Source organism: Hyperoodon ampullatus, assembly GCF_949752795.1.
Source record: "Hyperoodon ampullatus genome assembly, chromosome: 7".
Taxonomy (NCBI): Eukaryota; Metazoa; Chordata; class Mammalia; order Artiodactyla; family Ziphiidae; genus Hyperoodon; species Hyperoodon ampullatus.
The window spans coordinates 70,337,064-70,357,726 of record NC_136920.1 but is presented as its reverse complement, the minus strand read 5'-3'; positions in this window follow the sequence as shown (position 1 = coordinate 70,357,726).

Genomic DNA, 20,663 nt, shown 5'->3' with positions numbered 1-20,663 from the left:
GAGGCCCCTGATCCACACCCTGCTAGTCTGGGACCGGTCAGTCTGGAACTGCCTCAAGCCCTTCCAGGGCCCAGATCCTCTCAGAAAGGAAGGGGAGTAAGCTGTGGTTATTTGGCTTCAGAACAGCTGCCGCTGTGCCACACCATAGATTTCGGGGAGCATACCAGAGAGGTCAGAGCCAGAAGGGCGGAAGCACGTCAGGGAATAGAAGGTGAAGTAGGAGAACAAAGCTTTAATGATAATTGTGGTTGTTGCTCTGACAGTCACAGCCCCTGTAACCAGATTCCACCCGGCCTTACTAGGTATCTGTCTCTCCATATATTTCTTCATAGAGTCACACTGCCCCAGATTCACTTCCTATACCCCAAACACCCCACGATCTACCAGTGCTTAACCTTTGCTCTTTCTCTTACTAATTAACGGACAAAGTAATAGAATAATAGAATCCTATAATGTCAAGCCCTGCAAGAAATCATCTAGTCCAAACTTCGTGGATGAGGAAAATACAACCAGAGAGGGGTTAGGACTTGTCCAAGGTCACACAGACAATGAGTAGCATGGTTGGGTCTAGAATTCAGGCACCCCTTTCCAGTGTGAAGACATTTTTCTACTTTCCCTCTTATTTTCCATTCACATGCAGTTAGACACTGATGAGAGTCTACTTCAATTCTGAAACATCTTTTTATCTTTCCTCTCCTCTTCACTTCTCCCATTCAACCCTGTGAGATCATAAGCCCCTGGAAGATAGAAAATCTCTTTCCTTCTTCCAAAGCCTTAATATTTAGCACAATGATAAGCATGTAAATGCTTTAAATTGGATGGGTGGATGGATGGAAGGATGGAGAGAAGCATGGATGGGTAAAGTCTTCTACATGGAATTTTTGCTCTTACCTCTTACCTTGTCTCCCAGTTTCCAATTTCCCCACAACCTGTCCTCCACAGTGGTCTTAGAATGACCTCTTTAAAAATAAAACTGAATCTTTCTCTTCCCTTTGCAAAAGCATTGAAAACTTTCTTATCATCCAATGGATAAATCAAGACCAGCTGGTCTACAATATTCTAAATGGGTCTGTCATCTACCATGACAGCCTCATGTGCTATTAACAATGTAAACACATCATACATATTCATACCCCAAACTCCAGAAGTACCTGACAACTTGCTATTCCCTGAATGAAGAAACATGTGTGGCCTCATCTCCAGGAACTTCTTGTGTCAGATTCCTTTCCTGCCAATACCAGAATCTGTTAACATCCTAACCAACCTTCAAAGCCCAATTCAAATGCCTCCTCCATGAAGTCCTCCCTAATTCCCTTACTGAAATGTCTATGCTCAGAGCACGTAGTCCTTCAGACTTTGGTAAGCATGGCGCACCTCATTCTGCACCTCCTAAAATGACCTTTTGAAACCTTTATCCTGCCTTTATCCTGGGCATTGTAGTTAGTCATTTTTAATGTCCATATCTCCCAACAGACTCTTGGCCGCAGATCTGAGGATCTCACACAAAGTAAGTGCTTATTCAGCATTTGTTGAATGGAAGTTCTTCTTACTACACCATATGCTCCAATTGTCCCTGAGGGTGCAGTTTTATTTTATTCTAAAACCACTTAAGTTACTTTCTAGGCCATTATAAGCAAGAGCCCTGCGGGAGTGGAACAGAGTCTCCAAAGAGCCACAGCTCTAGGGCAGGGACAGGGCAGGATTGTAGAGATGAAAATTGCATACAAAAAGCAGATCTCTTAGGGAGGAAGGAGGGTGAGGGAATAGAACTAGATCCCATTGGGGGAAGACCCAAGTAGTCAAATTTTGATTCAACATAAATACCTTGGTCACGATGAAAGCTGTACAGCAATGCATCAGGCTGAGCAATGCCTCAGGAAGTAGTGAGCCCTCTGGTCCTGCAAGTATGTAAGTAGTGGCTATAGATGACCACTGAGGACAAACCTGAGAATATAAGGTATTGTATAGCAATACCTTATATAGGTTGGACCATAGACTTGTAAGGTCCACTCCAGCACTGAGAATCTGGGATCTCATCAAACCTCACAGGAGTGGCCCAAGCAAAATTACCCAAAGTTAGTTTTTTAGGACTATTACTACTCTTTCTCTCTCTCCATTTCAGCACTTCCTCTCACCCTGATCCTCCAAGAACTCTGCCATCACAGAGTTGCTGGGAGTAGGAGATGCTCTTGGTGCCCCTTCCATATCCAGCCCACCCTGGAGGTCACCTGTGCCTTGATGGACATTTCTCATATACACCGACCTCTCAGGAGGCCCCAGTGGGACTGAGGCCCAGGTGCCCACAGAAGTAACCAACCCACTAACGTACCTTTCCTTGGCTTCTCTCCTTTCCTTGTACTCCCCCACTATCTCAGTGCTTCCTGGGACCACTTTCTAAATAATCTACGTGTACCCAAATCTTTGTCTTGGGGTCTGCACTGGGGGATACAACAAGTTCTACATGTTGAGGGGTCAAAATACAAACTTTGTGGTTACTGAACACTGGATAGGAAACCCAGTTTAGTGACCTCGGGAAAGGTAATAAATCTCTCTGAACCAACTTCAATGTATAAAAAGAGGTTAGTAAGACCTACTTCCCAGACTTCATAGCACTGTGTGTGACACAGCTCTGTATAGTTATATTCACTGAGTGCTTACTATGTGCCAGGAACTGTGCTAAGATAAATGCCTTACATATAAATATATATATTTATATATTATCTCTAATCTTCACACCAAAGGAAAAGTAGGAAGAAAACTGTAGTGGACTCATGGTGGCCCCAAAGAGATATGTCCACATAATAACCCCCAGAACTTGTGACCTCATTTAGAAAACAGGTCTTTGCAGATATAATTAAGTTAATGATCTCAAGTTGAGAACTTCCTGGATTACCTAGGCAGACCCTAAATTCACTGAAGGATGTTCTTATAAGAGACAGAATAGAAGAAGACACTGAGGAGAAGGTCATGTGGAGGTAGATGCAGAGATTACAGTGATGAATCTACAAGTCAGGTGACACCTGGAGTTACTAGAAGCTGGAAGAGGCAAGGAAGGATTCTCCCCTAGAGGCTTTAGAGGGAGCTCAACCCTGTTGACACCTTGGTTTTGGATTCCTGGTCTCCAGAACTGTAAGGAAATACATTTCTGCTGTTTTAGCCACCAAGTTTGTTATAGTTTGTTATAGCAGCCCTGGAAAACTGATACAAAGGTACTATTGTCCTTGTTATACACCTCAGGAAACCAAGGCTTACAGAAAAGTGCCTTACCCAGAGTCATCCAGCCAGAATATGGCAGAGCAGGGATTTGAACCCAAGTCTGTCTGACTGCATAGTTGCCACTCTTAGCCACTACATCAAGGGAAATAAGTTGTGTGATGTGTCTAGCACTGTGCCTAACATTATAGATGCTCAGAGAGTGTTGATTTGCTCACTCTATCTAAACTTTCTCTTCCCAATGTCCATTTTACCCACTGATCATTAATAGGTAGTCAAGAGTTAATCAGATAACCCTGTTCCTGCTAATCCATGAGATTTTCTACAATGGGCTTCTACCTGGGATAGAGTTACATTACATATATCTAAGAGGTTCTTAAGAATCACCTTGTCTGGTAAGCATTTCAGATCCATGGCAGCTGGTGGAAAAGATAGATTGGGGCCCATGCCTTGAGTTAATGTCAGTCTGAATTGAAGATGTGCCAGCATCATCAGGATAGATTCTTTAATTAACCTGCTAATCCTGTCAGGGATTGGGTTCACTGTCTTTCTCCAGAAATGTGTTATGTGTCTCTTCTTTCACCACTTTGTCATTTGCTCTATTTTAGACTCAAGGTGTCCTTAAGCTGTGCTTTAAAAGGCTCTCTGTCCTCTAAGTCAACAGCTGTTGGCAAAGTGGACCCTCAAACAGTATCTCATTGCTTAATCATCACAGCTCTTCTCACAACGTCTGCAAGAAGCAAACATTCAGTGATTTTGATGCAATAGATACATTTTGAGCAACTACTGTGTGCTTGGCCCTGATCTATGCATTGCAGAAGACAAATAAGACCCAGGTCCTGCCTCTCAGAGATAAAATAAAGCAGGTAACTGTAGCATTTCCCAGTCTTTTTACTTCATGATGGGCACAGAAAATTACAATAATTTTAAGGGAAAACTGGGGAAAATTTACAAGGCTGTTAGAGGTCTGAGGCAATCAGCCCAGGGGTTACAGCTCCCCAGGCCCCACCAAATCACCCCACAGGATTGGGCAACCAGAATTCCCACACACTAGTGAACCATTCACCCTCTACCTTTTGGGAAGATATCCTGGTAGAAAACCATAGTTCTCATCTTTGCTCTTTGCAGGCATTTGTGTCCCACCAGTTGAATGTGGATTCTCCAGTTAAAATCCAACACTGCTGTACTTTTCCAGTTTGTAATGAGGATCACTTATATAGCTATGACCTTTTTTTCTCATAATTTTTTTAAACTTCAGTCTACCTCTAAACTGCTAGACTGGGCTCCCAGGAAACAAAATGAATAGGCAAGGAATAAGATATTAACAGGAAAACTCAGAGACAATTGAATTGTTTTGCTTCTCGTTTAGTGTGAGGATATGGGGGTGGTTTTACAGTTTGTTTTCTGGTATATGCATTTAGAAAGAGGTTCTTTCAAAGATCTGTAAAGGGGGCCCGGATTTCCAGGCATTTCACAACCTGAACAGGTTTCCAAATCCATTGAGACAAAACAAGAACTAACAAATTTGTCCTCCAAAAAGTACAAATAAGGTGCTCAGAGATTATAAAATTCCTGTGTGTGGTGAATGAATGGATGAAAGAATGAATTTTCCTCCCCAAAGTTATATTTAGTTATACTCACTGTTACCCTGTTGTTTTTATTTTTCATTGACACAGTAGAGGGTGTTGGGGGAGAAGAAGTCAATAAGAAAAGCCAGCATTGTGGGTGAACACACCAGAACCTCAGTGGTTTCCTACCAGAGATGTACTCTTAAATCTAATCATGAGCAAACATCAGACAAACCCAGAGTGAGGGACACAGTACAAAACAGATGACTTACACTCTTAAAAATATGTCCATATTTCAGACGAGGGAATTTTTCCAGATAAAAGGAGACTAAAGAATCACAAAATTTAAATACAATGTGTTATCCTGAATTGGATCCTGAGCCAGAAAAAAAAAGTGCTATAAAAGACGTTATTAAGATAATTGGTGAAATTTGAATAATGTCTGTAGATTAATATCGATCTTAAATTTGATTTTGATAATTATACCTTATATACATAAGGAAATAGCCTCATTCTTGGGAAAAGCACACTGAAATACTTAGGAAAAAAGGAATCTCTCTCTATATATATATACATCATTACATATTTATAATTATATATGTTATATATTAACTATAAAGGACTGTGGCAAAATGAGGCAAATGTTGACAATTGGTGAACCAGGTATAAGGTATATAGGAGCTCTTTCACTATTATTGAAACTTTCTGTAAGATTAAAATTATTAAAAGTTAAAAATTAAAAAGCTGGTACATAAGTCATTAAAAATTATAGCTTGAATTTCTTTGCATTGCTTCCCACTTCCTGTATTCTTTGCTCCCTTCTGTGCTTGCTTTTAAAACTTCCACCAAAAAAAAAAATCGCTGAAAAAAATAGGGAAAGTAAATCTAACATTTCCTACTACTTGGTGGTAGGAACAATTCATATTCTGCAAATATGCTGGTTGAGTAAAAAACAGAATCACAGTAGAAAGAACTTAGCTCTTTGAAGAAAGGATCACATATGGAGGAGACCAAACAACGTCTTGAAAATAGCCTCTAGTGCTGCGATTCTTCATATTTAATCAAGCCTGGCCAAAAGCATTGACTGTCCTGCCTAACTACAAGTGGCCTGGGTACTTGTAGTACCCAAGTTTGGGCCTCAGTTTATCCACTGTATTAGTTTGCCAGGGCTGCCATAACAAAATACCACAGATGGGGTGGCTTAAACCACAGAAATTTCACAGTCCTGCAGGCTACAGGTCCAAAGTAAAGGTGTCAGCAGAGTTGGTTCTTTCTGAAGGCTGTGGGGGAAGGATCTGTCCCAATTCTCTCTCCTTGGCTTGTAGAAAGCCATCTTTTATCTGTGTCTTTTCACATCATCTACCCTCTGTAAGTGTCGCAGGGTCCAAGTTTTTCCTTTTTGTAAGGACATCAATCATTGGATTAGAGCCCACCCTAATGACCTTATTTTAACTTGATTACCTCTATAAACACTCTATCTCCAAATAAGGTTGCATTCAGAGGTATAAGGGCTTAGGACTTCAATACATGAATTTTAGGGGGGGACACAACTCAACTCATAACACCCATCTGTGAATGGAGTCCTGGACTCTATTATCTCTAAGAGTCCTTGTAGCATTTTACATTTCTAGAAGTCCAAAACCGTCAATATCCAATCAATACATATTAATTGGCCAAAACAAAGCTCCAATCCATTCCAAAGATATGGAATTTCACATTTCCAAGCCTGCAATGAGGAAATAAATCAAACTTTGGAGAAAACACATCGGCAGCCCATCTCTACCATCTTTTGAATTATCAAAGCAGTAAGATGGAGATGTTGAACATGACCACTGGGGCTTGTTTCCCAATGGACTATCCACCATAGTCTTCTAGTATATTTCCTGTGGCTGAAGGTTGAAGGATTAGCAAATCTTTTTAATCATTCTTTGCATAAATACTGAACGAGTGCCTACTATGTGTTAAGAACAGTGCTAGTGCTGAAATGACCAACATTCCAGTGGAGCTTACATTCTGGTGGGAGTGAATGAGGGTCATGCTTACTGCCAACTAAATCCTTCTGTTTAGATGGAATAAGGAGGAAAAGAGATGGGGAGATAGGGGAACTGAGCTGTGCATACTTCAACATGATGCTATTCCAGTAATGGTTAGGGTGTGTCCTGGAGGGACCCTGAAATGAGAAATTGCTTTGAATCTACTATCACCTCATTTCCCATTGGCCTCTCATAATAGAGCTTCTCAAATTTCTTGAGTGTGATTCTATGGGATTTTCAAGGGTAATTTTGACTGAGATTCTTGCCTTAAACTTTGGAGCCATATGCCCACGATCCCTGAGGTAAAATCAGCTGATAAAATCAACTAGTATGTCAGATTATGGACCTATGATTAATGACCAAGTTTGGTGGATATAAGAGAGAGAAAGAGAGAAAGAGAGAGAGAGGGAGGGTGGGAGAAAGTGGACAATTCACAAGAAAGAGATAGCAAACTAATAATAAACTCTCCTTTCTGTTCCTCAATCCCCCAAACTAGTGTTTCCTTGTTTGCTTATTTTTGTTTAAGGAAGTAAAGGCCTGTGTTTAGATTAGAGGCTCCAGATATCATGGTTCTGAAGGACTTGACGTCCTCAGGTATAAATTATAAGGTGTATAAAATATAAGGCTAACTGCAAAGCTAGACAAAGTTTGGACGAAAATAAACTCCAGACTTTTATCTCAAAGGCATAAGGGTTCTGTCCCAATTCTGAGTTCACAGTAGGCCTGATTAAAAATCTGTTGGTTAAAAAAATTACCTTTCATTATAATGCATTTTCTCATTTTTCTTCCATGTTGAGAGTGACTATTTCCATTTGTGATGATCAGCCACAACATAGATGCAAATGTGCTAAGTAAAATCAGGTGTATCAGAGCGACTGTCTTACAAAAGACCTTTTTACAGCCTAACCCAGCAAGCGGAGAATTATTCCTGCTCTATGTACTATATGCAAATGCTCAGATTATAGCTAATTATATTGTTGCAAAGCAGAGCCAAGAAACTGCTACAATACTCCTAGTCTCCTTGGGGAACACACCATGAAAAGAACTCTTTTTTGCCTCCTTTGTAAATTACACCATGATATAATTGGGTCTCACTGTTCATGTAACACCCCACTCAGGGACAGCGCAAGAGAAATGAACAATGTCTTACTAAGTCCCTGTTAAGATCATTAAATGTAGATCACAACACACTAGCAGGCGCCCAAATCTTAATGTGTCACAGTAACAAAACCGGGAAAAGAAAAAAGTGACTAGTTACATCATATTATTTTTCTCTTACAATGGAGTTTAAGGTAATAAAGTGTTAATGAATATGGCCCTGTGTAGTTGGCATTGTGAGAGAACTTTTTTAAATTTTTTACTACATTGTAGGAAAAATTGTCGTATTCTTTTAAGCAGCTGTTTAGAGAAAAGATTTGACAGTGTATAATTGACTCTATTTTTACTGCATTTTCATACGGCATTGTTAGGATTATATACTGTACTGAGTTCTGCTTTTCAGTTTTATGCACTAAGAAATTTTCCCCTTAGACAACTTTTCACTAGGGATAAACCAGAGCCCAGCTAGACAGTCAAAAATGCCCATCCCCAGCTTCTCCCACTGGACACCCTGAGAGGAGCTGTTGAATTATTGTCCCAATGCTTTCCAAGGGAAGAGACCTCTAAGATCAACCCCCTCGGCCTACAGCTGAAGTAATATATAAATGTATTTCTAAAATTACACACGCACACCCAGACACACACAGAGCACACCAAAATGGTAACCATAGTTCTCCAGGTTTTCTCTAGGAGCTAAGAATTTGAGAACGGTGCGTGATTTTTCCTTTATTTATTTATTTATTTATATATTTATTGCATTTCTCTTTTTTTTTCCCAAAAGCAACCTTCTCCTGGGAGAGGGAGGAGTGGTTGTTTGTTTGTTTGTTTGTTTGCGTTACGCGGACTTCTCACTGCTGTGGCCTCTCCCGTTGCGGAGCACAGGCTCCGGACGCGCAGGCTCAGCGGCCATGGCTCATGGGCCCAGCCGCTCCGGGGAATGTGGGATCTTCCTGGACTGGGGGCACGAACCCGTGTCCCCTTCATCGGCAGGCAGACTCTCAACCACTGCGCCACCAGGGAAGCCCAAGGAGTGTTTTTAATAAGCCAGCTCCCTGACTCCTACCACAGTGCCCTTTCCTTCTGCCAGGCTGATTATGTGTTGCAGACACACTTCTTGACCACTTCATTCCTAAGATTTTGTGCATTTTAAGCTTAGCTTTATTTCTCTTTGGATTCAAATCAATGTGTCATAGATTCTAAGAAGATATTCCAAATTTGTCTTTTTTTTCCCCCTCCCACTTTTGATTATAGCAATGTAATATTGCCTCCTGGTTGAGTAGAGCAGTGATAGAAATATTTGACAGCCAGTACAATAGGGGGCCAAGGCATCAGAAAGGACAGTGGTTATAAACCTCCTGTGCCATCCTGGCATGTCCTGGCTGGACATCAGCCCTAGTTAAGACCATGACCTTTGGAGTCAGAAAAGCTTGTGTTTTTAACTTGGCTCCATCATATACTGGCCATGTGACCTCAGGCCAGCTACTCTGCTAAAGCCCTTTTAATGAGACCGACCATTGAAAACCCAGTAGGGTATTATGAAGATTAAATGAGATAATGCATTTATAAAGCACTTAGCAACATGCCCGACACAGAGTGAGTATTCAATAAGCGATGGCTGTAGCTGTTATGATCCATGACAGACAAAGATCCAGAGCATTATTTTTTTTATAAAAGGGAGACATTAAAACCCTTGTCTTGACAAACTGTTAATTGATTCTCTGACTCTCCCACACCCACCCCTCTTTGTGCACCTTCCCCTTGTCTATTCATATATTTCCGTGAACTTGTGGTTGCTGCCAAATGAATAGAGCGAAATGGGAACTCAGTTTAATTGAAAATGCATGTGTCGGGCTTCCCTGGTGGCGCAGTGGTTCAGAGTCTGCCTGCCGATGAAGGAGACACGGGTTCGTGCCCCAGTCCAGGAAGATCCCACATGCCGTGGAGCGGCTGGGCCCGTGAGCCATGGCCGCTGAGCCTGCACGTCTGGAGCCTGTGCTCCGCAACGGGAGAGGCCACAACAGTGAGAGGCCCGCGTACCGCAAAAAAAAAAGAAAATGCATTCATTGTAACAATGTGAGAAAGGTGCCATCGTTCAGGCCATCACTTCCCATCACACACACATATGGGTGCTCGCACGTACACACACATGCAAACACACACACACACATTCACACACAGAATAAAATGCACTGCATGTGTCTGAATTATTCTGCAGTTCTCCAAGGAAGGAAAGGCCTCTATTTTTCAGTGTAGGGGTGATCAACTGTGGAGGTGAAATGACTATTTTTGTAATAGTGATAACAACAGCACAACTTACATAGTACTGTTATGTGCTCTTTATACATATTAATGGATATACCACTCACTGCAATGCTACAAGATAGGCAATAACATGATACCTGTTTCACAGATGAAGAAACTGAGTCACAGAGAGGTTAACTGATTGGCCCCAAGATCACACAGAAAGTAAGGGGCTGAGGTGGGATTCACACCCAAGAAGTCTGCCTTCAGGCAATATACATTTACTGTTCTCTTACAATCTAACATCTCCCACATGTTGAGAATTTTCTCTGTGCCAGGTACCCTGTGTTTATGGTATCTCATTTACTCACCTTACTAGATGTTGTAAAGTTGGCAAGGGGTAGAACTCAGGTCCAAACTTAGTGCTATCTGACCCTAAAATCACACTGTTAGCCCCCAGAATATACAAGAGAGTGGTGTCTTTTGAGGAAACTCTAGGAGAACCAACTCAAGTGCCACCTACCTCAGAATTGTTGCCATCAACAGCTGCCTATACTTATCTCACCTTGCCAGGAATCCACATAACCCTTAGCACTTGCATCTCGAGAGTTTGTTGCCTTTGGTTTCCACAGTTGTGTCACATGAATTCCTGGAAGCTCCCTGAAGAAAAACATGTCATTTGAGAGCCAGGCTCATATCTTTCCCCTCTTCTATCCCCACAGCATCTCGCACAGAATTAGGCACATAATGGGCAGTCGCTCATTTTGGTGAAGACATTACATGAAATCTAAAATCTAAAAAAACAGAAGTACCACAGAAAAAGAGGTAACCTTTGTGCCCCAAATTCTCATCCTTTGACCATGCTCCAATTATCACTTCAGTAAGACAGAACCTTGTCATTTTATATCAATAACAGAACTCACAGAGCAGCAGGGACAATGCCCTCCTCAGAATAACTTCTAATGATGAAGCAAGAGTCAAGTCAGGAGACATCTCTGATGCAAGTTTCATGGTAATTTTACTAAAGCACTCATAAAATCAGTGCATTGTTATGTGACTTTAACTTTTGAGTTTCGTAATAGTCTTAAACAATTCTCTTCCAATGCCTATGGCCACTGCTATTACCTTAGTACCGGTTCTCATGAATTCTCCTAAGTGGTCTCCCTGTCTTAGTCCATGACCTCTCCCTTCCATCCTATCTATGGCAAAAACAAAAAGCTGTGTGGTCACCAGATTTATTTCCTTTTCCTTCTGGGCACATAGATGGATAACATTCATCTCCCTTTGCAGTTAGATGGGGCCTACGACTGGGTCCTGACCAATGAAGTGTAGAGCGATGTCATACTTGCCATTTCCAGTGTGGCCCATAAAAATCCCCTACTTGCTATCTTTCACTCCCCTCCTATTTCACAGTGACCACATATTGATGTTGAAAATGGGACAACAAAATGGAAGACTCCAGGTTCCCGAGTCAACATTTGGCAAAAAAACTGCCTGTTCTTCACTGAACTGTGTGTGAAGAGAGAAAAACAGAATTTTTATTGGATTATGTCACTGATCTTTGGGGTTGTTTTTTATAGCAGTCAGTGGTTACTTACTCTAGTACTTGCTCCATGATGGCAGATGAGTCAATCTCTAGTGGAGCGCCAATCGTTTCACTTCCAAAAATTACCAGGAATTTCTATCCCATATTGGAGAGTCTTCTGGCCAGGGACCATGTCTCACTCATCTCTGAATCCCCAGTACTTACCACACCACCTGACCCAGAAAAGAGAAGGAAACAAATAAACCTCTTTATTTAGTAAATATTTGAAAGTGCCTACTGTATACCTGACATCCTCCCCGGTACTGGGAAGACCAGGTGAATCAAAAAAATTCCCTGATTTCCCAGAGCTTATTTTCTAGTAAGGGACACAGACTACAACATACTAACAAAAATATATATATTTTAACATAATTTCAGATATTTGTATTATGAAGGAAATGAAATGTAGCAATGGTATAGTGATTGACTTGAAATGGAAGGCTATTGTCCATAACTTGGTTAAGAAAGAGTCTTCTCAAGAGATAACATTTAAACTAAGACTTAAATTCATTTATCCATATATTCATTTAACAAATAATTCTTGACCATTTAATTTGTTTTACTCACTGTGCTAGGAACTAGGAGTTGATAGATATTTACTGAGTGTACTAATGAATAAATTTAGCATGAAATTCAGTTCTTTAACTTGGTATCCATGATCTGGCTTCAACTCACTTTCAACAAAGAAAGAGGATCAAGGCAGTAGGAAGGAAGAAAAAGACAATGACAAAAGGTCAGAGTCAGAGAGAGAAAAGGGAAACAGGAGAGGGGACACAGACTGGGAGGTAGTTTGATCCTGTGTCAATCCATTCTCTTTGATCAGCTGCCTCTGCAGCCCCAGATAACAAGTGCCTCCTGATAGACTTGGAGGCTTCCATTCTGGATTGTCCCATCCAGCTCAGTGAGGGCACCTGGGATCCCCTTCCTAATGACCCCCTTCATGCTTGACCAGCATCCTCAGAACAGTGCTCTGTAGGCCCATCCAACTCTTGGACTCCAGATGGGCCCCCTTTATCTGACCACCTCCCTGCACTCTTCAGGTTTCTTCTAAACACTGGCCGCTTCCAGATCCATCTTTAAGCATTCCCTGAAGGCTAAGGCCCATGGCCACTAAACAAGGAGAGAAGTTTCCAGCAACCCTTGCTGAGGAAATGAAATTCAACATTATCCTAGAGAAATTCTCAATATACAATAGCCAGGCTACAGTCTTGGAAAAAGTTGTGCCTGGTGCCAAGATGTTCACACCAAAGCTTCCTCTATGCCCTGTAGGGCCCCACTGGCAGTTATGGGTTATAACTCTTGAGAACATGACTTTCAAATATCCCAGTGACAGGATCCCTTCCAAAGCAATAGAAATATTCTAAAAATGCTATTGTGTGAAGAGTCTAAACCACACACCGCAGCCTTATTTTTTACTCTGAGAGCAAAATACTCCTCTCAAACCATATATTACTATTGCTCTGTTCTCCCATCTTATCCTTCCCTATCTGATGCCACCCCAGTCGTGACAACCAAATATGTCTCCAGACATTGCCAAATGCCCCCTGGCATGGGGGAGACAAAATCACTCCCAGTTGAGAATCACTGCTCTGGTTGGAAAAGAATGGTCCTTCCCTAGATCCCCATAGCATAGGGAGGGGGAAGAGAGGAGTGGAGAGGAGAAGAGGGGAAAGGGAGGAGAGGGGAAGGGGACATGAGCTATCTTGGTTGGGTCTCTCTATGCCCTGCAACCAATGGAGCAGGAGTAGAACAGCTTCCTGTGAGGCTGGTAGGAACTCAACATAGTAGCTATTATTATAGTCACTGTCATTACAATTACTATTTATAAAGGGGAGTTGAGCATGGGGGTGGGGTTCGACCAGCTGATCTTTAAAGTTCCTTCAAGCCCCGGGAGCCCCTGGTTTCTCACCCAGAAAGCCCCCAAGTGTGATGTTTCCTTCTTGGTAGCAATCTTACCATATTGCCTCCCATGCCCTTCACTGCTGTCTCTTCAATCTTTCCACCTCACCAATTCAAAATACTTTCCTAACACATGACAATACAGTGCAAATAGCAAAAATCAAGTCCCAAGTTTCTGTCAAATCACCTAATCATGAAACTACCAAAGTCAAATGCAGAAAGTCTATAAATTAAAATTCCCTGTTACAACAATGAACACCTGACCCAGAGCTCCAGCAGATGGCTGGGAGTTACATCAGCCATGTTGACTCTGGACCTAAGTGGTCCTTCCGGGAATGCCTCCTGAAATCCTGGCCTTTCCTGGGCCTCCATGGTGACTGTCCCAGCACCACCAGAGACTGGCAAGTTGGGCCCAGGCTGTTTTTCTTCCTGTCTAGAGATCAAGGAAGGATGAAGCTCAGCCAGGTAGAAGCCCAAGGGGCAACCTGACATGCCAATGTGTAAACCCTTTGGGAGGAATGGAAGTATGAGAGTCGTCCTCACACAGAGTCCAAGTGCAGCTGGGAGATGTCCCAGCAGAACACTGCCATGCATAACCAACCTCTCCTGACATCATTCTTTCTAAGTCACTGTTTGTGCCACATCTGTTGAAATACAGATAAATTATTCTGAAAATATTTATTGAACACTTACTATGTGCCAGGCAAATTCACCCACCTACCATAAATATACCTATATAACTGCACATGATTACCAGGACACAGAGAGACACACGAGGATACACAGACACACATATTCCATAAATGGTAGCACATACATGAATATACACAAATATACACGCAAACACATAGCATTGTAATGTATATGTGTGTAGTCACACAGAATCATATATATTACATTACAGTTGGTGCAAGTGACAGAAACAACTCACATTGGCATTAATTAGAAGGTGAATTTGTTGTTTACAGAATCAAGATGAGGTGGTACAATGAAGCTGGGTGCAGAGCAAGGATACAGCTGAGTCTCAGGAACAAGTGAACTCAGAACTATGGACTTTATCAATTTCATGTCCTGCTTTGGTCTCTATCTCTCTGGTCTCTTTCTATCTGGGCTGACTTTGCATGAAAGGCATATGTGTAACCAAATGAGGGAAATATGACCTTTATTCATGTATGGGAAATGTAACCAGACATTTCCTGATCTCTAGCCATAGATCATGGTAAATAGAAATTACTAAAGTGCTTTCTGGTTCCAAAACCAAAAGTCCAAGGGATGGGACAATTGATCCCAGTGCCCATTTGTTTATGCTGCAACATATAGGTAACAACAAAAATGAAAACCCCTAAAATCTCCATGGTCTACTCCCACAAGGTTTACTTTACTTGTATCACAGGTTTCTCATGGGCTGGCTACGGCTCCGCTCTATAGCGTCTCCTGTCTGGGACCCAGGATGACAGAACAGCCTTTACCTGAATATCACAAGTCTCATGGCAGAGGAAAAGGAGAAGAAGGGGCAAGCCAGGCAAGGGCTCTTAGAACTTCTACTCAAGTGTAGCATGTGTCACCTGGCTTCTCATTTCCATTGGCCAAAGGAGGTCATTCAGTCATTCCTAACATCAGTGGGGGGAAGGGGAAAAAGAAAGGTTTGAACAGTAATCCAACCTACCACTCCATCTCCTGACCATTGTAACCAGGTGAGTGGGTACTAGAATTGACTCATCCTTAGACAAATTAAATTGGGCCAGGAGACAGGACCAGGTTGTGCTACTATGGTGACTTCAGTGGCAATACCGTGAATAAGGAGTAACACTGTTGTAAGTCGCCCCAAATGGGGACTGCTGGGCAGATAATACCACTGTGTTATAGAGATATCTCAGATGAACTGACGTGCACATGTGTGCTCAGCCCAACAAACCACATGGCGTACACGTGTACACACACTTGATAACTCCCAGGTATGAATACAGGCACACATACACAGATAGGCACACACACATGCATGCATATGCTCACATGTGAACCTGTAGCGGTGCCTGTTTGTGCACACATACATGCACCATGCACATGTTGGGGTCCAGTCTGCCTTCATTTACATGTGAACCCACACGCACATGCCACCCTCAAGCACACATGCACACTCCAGCTCAGCGGGGAGTGGCTGCTTCTTCGCTGGAGAGATCAAAGGCAGCTGCTCCCTCTGCATATTTAAGGAGCCCCTGCTGCGAGCCTGTAGCTCTTAGCTGAGCCCCCTGCCTAGGCAAAGCCCCACTCTGGGAAATGCCGCCCACCCCCAACTCCACCCCAGGGGAAAGTCTTTGGAATCTGATCACTTACTTCCCCAAGCCTTTTAGGAAGGACCCAGAGAGAAGCCCAGGGCGGGGCCCTGGAGGAGCAGTGCAGCCTGGCCCCCAGGTCCAGGGCCAGGGGCTGCAGTCAGGCCTATCAGGCAGAGAGGATAGTGCCCTTGGGGCAGCCAAGCTCAGTTCAGGGGAGGAAGGACTGGCATTGCCCATTTGCCGAGAGCCTGTATTTCCTCCTGAGGAGCACGCCTGCTGCCCAGGAACGTCAGATTTGAAGCTTTGTAGAAGGAGGCCCAGGCACGGAGCCGAGCCCCCGGACACAGGCCTGACTTTGCCACAAACTCATTTGGACCAGTCACTTTCCTTTTTGGGCCTCGGTTTCCTAGAAAAGTACACATTCAGAGCTACCTGAAGCCGCCCAGTCTAGGAATGGCAAACACCTGGCACACCTACCTCTGCTGAAACTCATTCCAGGCACGGGGACACCGCAAACCCAACACAGCGCCCCTTCTGGCCAAAACAGAATGAGGCCTCAATCATTTTACACTAAATACTCTAGAGATACTGATTCATCAGAGTAGACTCATGAAAGGAAACCTATCACCAGTCCTGATCTATTCCTAGGACTTCATTGAATCGATGAAGAAAATGAGGCCCAGAAAAGGAAGAACTCTTCTTCTAATCTCTCAGAAGTAAGTTAGGAGGTTGAAATAGATGAACTCTCAACCTTCCCTTCCCCTTCCACCCTCCCCAACCCTGCTCTCATCCAAAAGAGGCAAGCGGGTTTTCTCTTGTTTGCAACCTCTGATCAATTTGCAAGAACTGTAGGAAACTTGGTGTTGAGCAGATTCCCTAAGACTGTGCCTGGGCTCCATAGGAAAGGGCATAGTGATCAACTACCAACATCTGTCATCAGCACAGGTAGGCAGAGTGGGGCACCAGGCCCCAATCTAGGCTAAGCCATGTTTATTATGGGGGCAAATGACATACTCTCCTACACATGCAAGATAATAATCCTGATCTGCCTGTAAAAGGAAATATATTCTTTCCCAGGAGTGGAGATGCTTTGTGTTGAGCCCTGGGAAGGGTGTAGGAGCCTATTTAAAATGACACTGCTGGACTTCCCTGGCGGTCCAGTGGTTAAGACTCTGCGCTTCCACAACAAGGGGGCGGTGGTTGGATCCCTGGTGGGGAAAATAAGATCCCACATGCCACGTGGTGGGGCCAGAAAAACAAACAAACAAAAATGACACTGCCAAGGAGGAGATAAATCCTGGGCTCAACAGCCAACTGGCATTCCCTTAAAATCTGTTTCTATGCTGGTTGAATCTGCCCACCAGAAAAAAAAAAAATGGGCATAGTATCCATACTCTCTGGTTCCTTTTGCAATAATAACAATACCAAAGCAACAACAATATAATAACAATTATTGAGTACCTACTGTATGTCAGGTACTATGCTTGGCTCTATACACACAGTGTGTCTAATTCTCTCAACATTGCTGCAAGGTAGGTTGTATATTCATACTTTACAGATAAAGAAATGGATGCTCAGAGAAGTTATGTGACTTGCCCAATAACACCCAGGTAGGAAGAGGGTAGGATTTGAGCCCATATCTGTGTGCCAAAACCTCTTCTCTTTTCACTAAATAACGGTCAGATCTGTTCTGAATCAAAATAAGAGACAACATGAGCTCTGTAAGAAGCCAGATAGCTTTGGCGTGGGGGTAGAAAGAATGGAATATTGGTACCCAAATCTTAACAGCATTTCTCCCATCCCTCGCTTCTTAAATTCTTCATTCAGTCAAATTTAAAACTAGAGCATATCACCCACATTTCCAGATTTTAGTAAACAGATAGTATGAAAATTTTATTTAAACTGCTGAATGCTATTTATTAGGCTTTTATTCTTTTATCTTTTTACCACAAAAGCATAACACCACCAGTGAAGAAAATGGAAAAAATACAAATATGCATGCAGAAGAAAATACTCCTAACCTCTTCCTAACCTCTCCACCAGAAATAACCATTGTTAATACTTTAGTACACACCTTCCAGAATTGTTCTATACATACTTTGTTTACATGAGTTCATCCTGCAATACCATTTTCATAATTTGCCTTTTCTTTTCATGATCTCATGTTATTCATCTACTGCATCATTTTAATCCACTGGTTAACAGTACATTGTGTGAATGTATAATATTTTACTTAGCCAATATCTATTATTGGACATTTAGGTTGTTTTCAATTAAATGTCAACATAAAAAATATTATAAATAAATCTCTGCACATCTTCATGGTAGGTGATTTCCTTAGAATAAATTTCTAGAATTTAAGGGTCAAATATATGAATATTTTAAGGGCTTATTACCTAATCCAAATTGCCCTCCAAAAAATTTTGTATCAACTTACAAATTCTGTCAGCTTCTCCTGATCTTTGCCAATACTGGACATTTCAGTTTTAAATCTTTGACTGCTTCTTAACACTTGTGAACATGAAAACAGAGTGAGGCACTTTGGAGAGGTCCCATGGGGCACCCTGTGGGTCACAGGCGTTGATGGTGAAAATGGACATGTTGATTTATTTAAGTGGACAGGCATTAGCATCACTTGAAAAGAAGACGCCGGTGCATCAGATCATGTGACAACACGTTACCCCACAAGCACACTGCATAGATCCAAGTGTAACATACTGTGGAGCATGATCTCCCCAGTCAGAGAGCGAGCTCTCTGAGGGTGGGGACTAAGCCATACTTGTCCCTACAACCTGCCAGGGACTACTGCAGGGCCCTGCACACAGGTAGTGTCTCTGGATCTACTGTCTTCATCTTGGTCAATGATGAAATCATTGTGGGTTACAGCATCCAGCCTGAGGCCCCACAGTAAAAACTGGAAAGTGAGATGGCCTGGCTCAGAGGAACAGTCACGGGGTTTGGATTCAGGAGTTCTGAGTTCAAGTTCTGGCTCCCCTACTTACTTTGGGCAAATTTTTTAACCTCTTTGAATCTACTTGCCTCAACTAGAAAAAGACATCAGTACTGACTCATAAGCCTGGGTTAAATGAATTGATGGATAATGCAATTGTTAAGCACTGTTACCAATATCCTTGTACAAATGATCATATCAAACACTTGGAGCTGTTGTCTGGATGTTCTTCACCTGGGAAAAAATGCAAACTCAGAATTAATCACTTTGAACTTTTCTTCTCCTTTAAAAAATAATCCCAATAAATGATCAAGGTTAGGGTGTCCAGGACGATAGACCGGAGTTTAAATCTTGGCTTTACCACTTAGTAGCTTTGTGATCTTGGGCAAGTAACCTAAACATTCAAAGTCTCAAGTCTTCTTTACTGTAAAATAGGGATAATAATAGCGTTAACATCAGAAAGGAAAGAGTATATCCATTGTGAGGACCAAAGGAGATAATATATGTTCAAGTGCCTGGCCCAGCCTGGAGGTATAGCAGGAACCCAAGAAATATACTCTTCTCCCTAACTATAAATAGGACTCCCCTATCAATCAACCTCAGCCTTCTATCTGTCATTTTTTGTTGTGTAAGAAATCACCCCAAACTTACTGGCTTAAAATAACAGCCATGCATTTAGCTCAGAATTCTGTGGATCAGCAATGGCTGGGAACTGCTGGGTGGTTCTTCTGCTGCCTCTGCTGGGCTCATGCACGGGCTGCAGTCAGCTAACAGGGAATGGCTTCAATCACATGTCTGGCAAATGGCAGAGTATCACTGGGGCAAAGGAGATAACTAGGCCGTGGGTCTCATCAGCCCATGCCCTACCAGGCACTTGTTCACATGATGCTAAGTGAAAATTTCCAAAAGCAGCAAGAGGGCAAGTCACTGTGCACAAGTCTGCCAATGGCCCTCTGGCAAAAGCCAGACACATAGCCAATCCCATATTCAAAAGGTGGAGAGCTAGACTCTACCTCTGGGTGGGAGAAGGTCCAACATCACGTTAAACAGGAGTGTAAATACTGGGATGGGAAGAATCCATGGCCATTTTTGCAATTTATCTTAGAGGTGAGTGCTTCTTCCAGGGCTGTCTGCACCCTGTGACCCAGTTATTCACACAGAAAGTATATCTACTCTATGCACGTCAGAAAAGTCTTCCATAACTTTCCCAGTGTTCCTGAAAACCAGTGCCAACATGGTGCCATGATCTCCAACCTAGAAGCCTGTGAGCAGGAGACAGAGACAAAAGAACAAATGCTTAAATTATCTGATGAATGTCAGATACATTAAACTAATTTATGTAATAATGTAAGCACAGTGATGGGAAGGTAATATGAGAGACATAAATTATACATTATTATTGTCAGCTCTAGCACTTATCTTAGTAGTGTGTCAAAATACATCCTGATATGTTAACATTTATAGAAATGAACAACAAGTGCTTGTTCTCAGGGATCTGGCAGTGAGAAGCTGGATGTCATTTGCATGTGTACACCAAGCTATCATTGTCTTGCCCCGGAATGACCAAGGACACGAGAAGAAGGTGCCTATGTGCTTCACTTCCCTAAAGAGCTCTCAGCTCAAATGCCCCTGGCATGAGTTCCAGAGTGTGGTCAATATGGGAAGCCATGAAATATGGGAAACATGGTCTTGGGGTCAGACTGACAATTTATCAGCTCTCTAATCCAAGTCATCACGCCTCTTCAAACCTCAGTTTCCACATCTACGAAATGGGAATAATAAATCTATCCTCAAAAGATT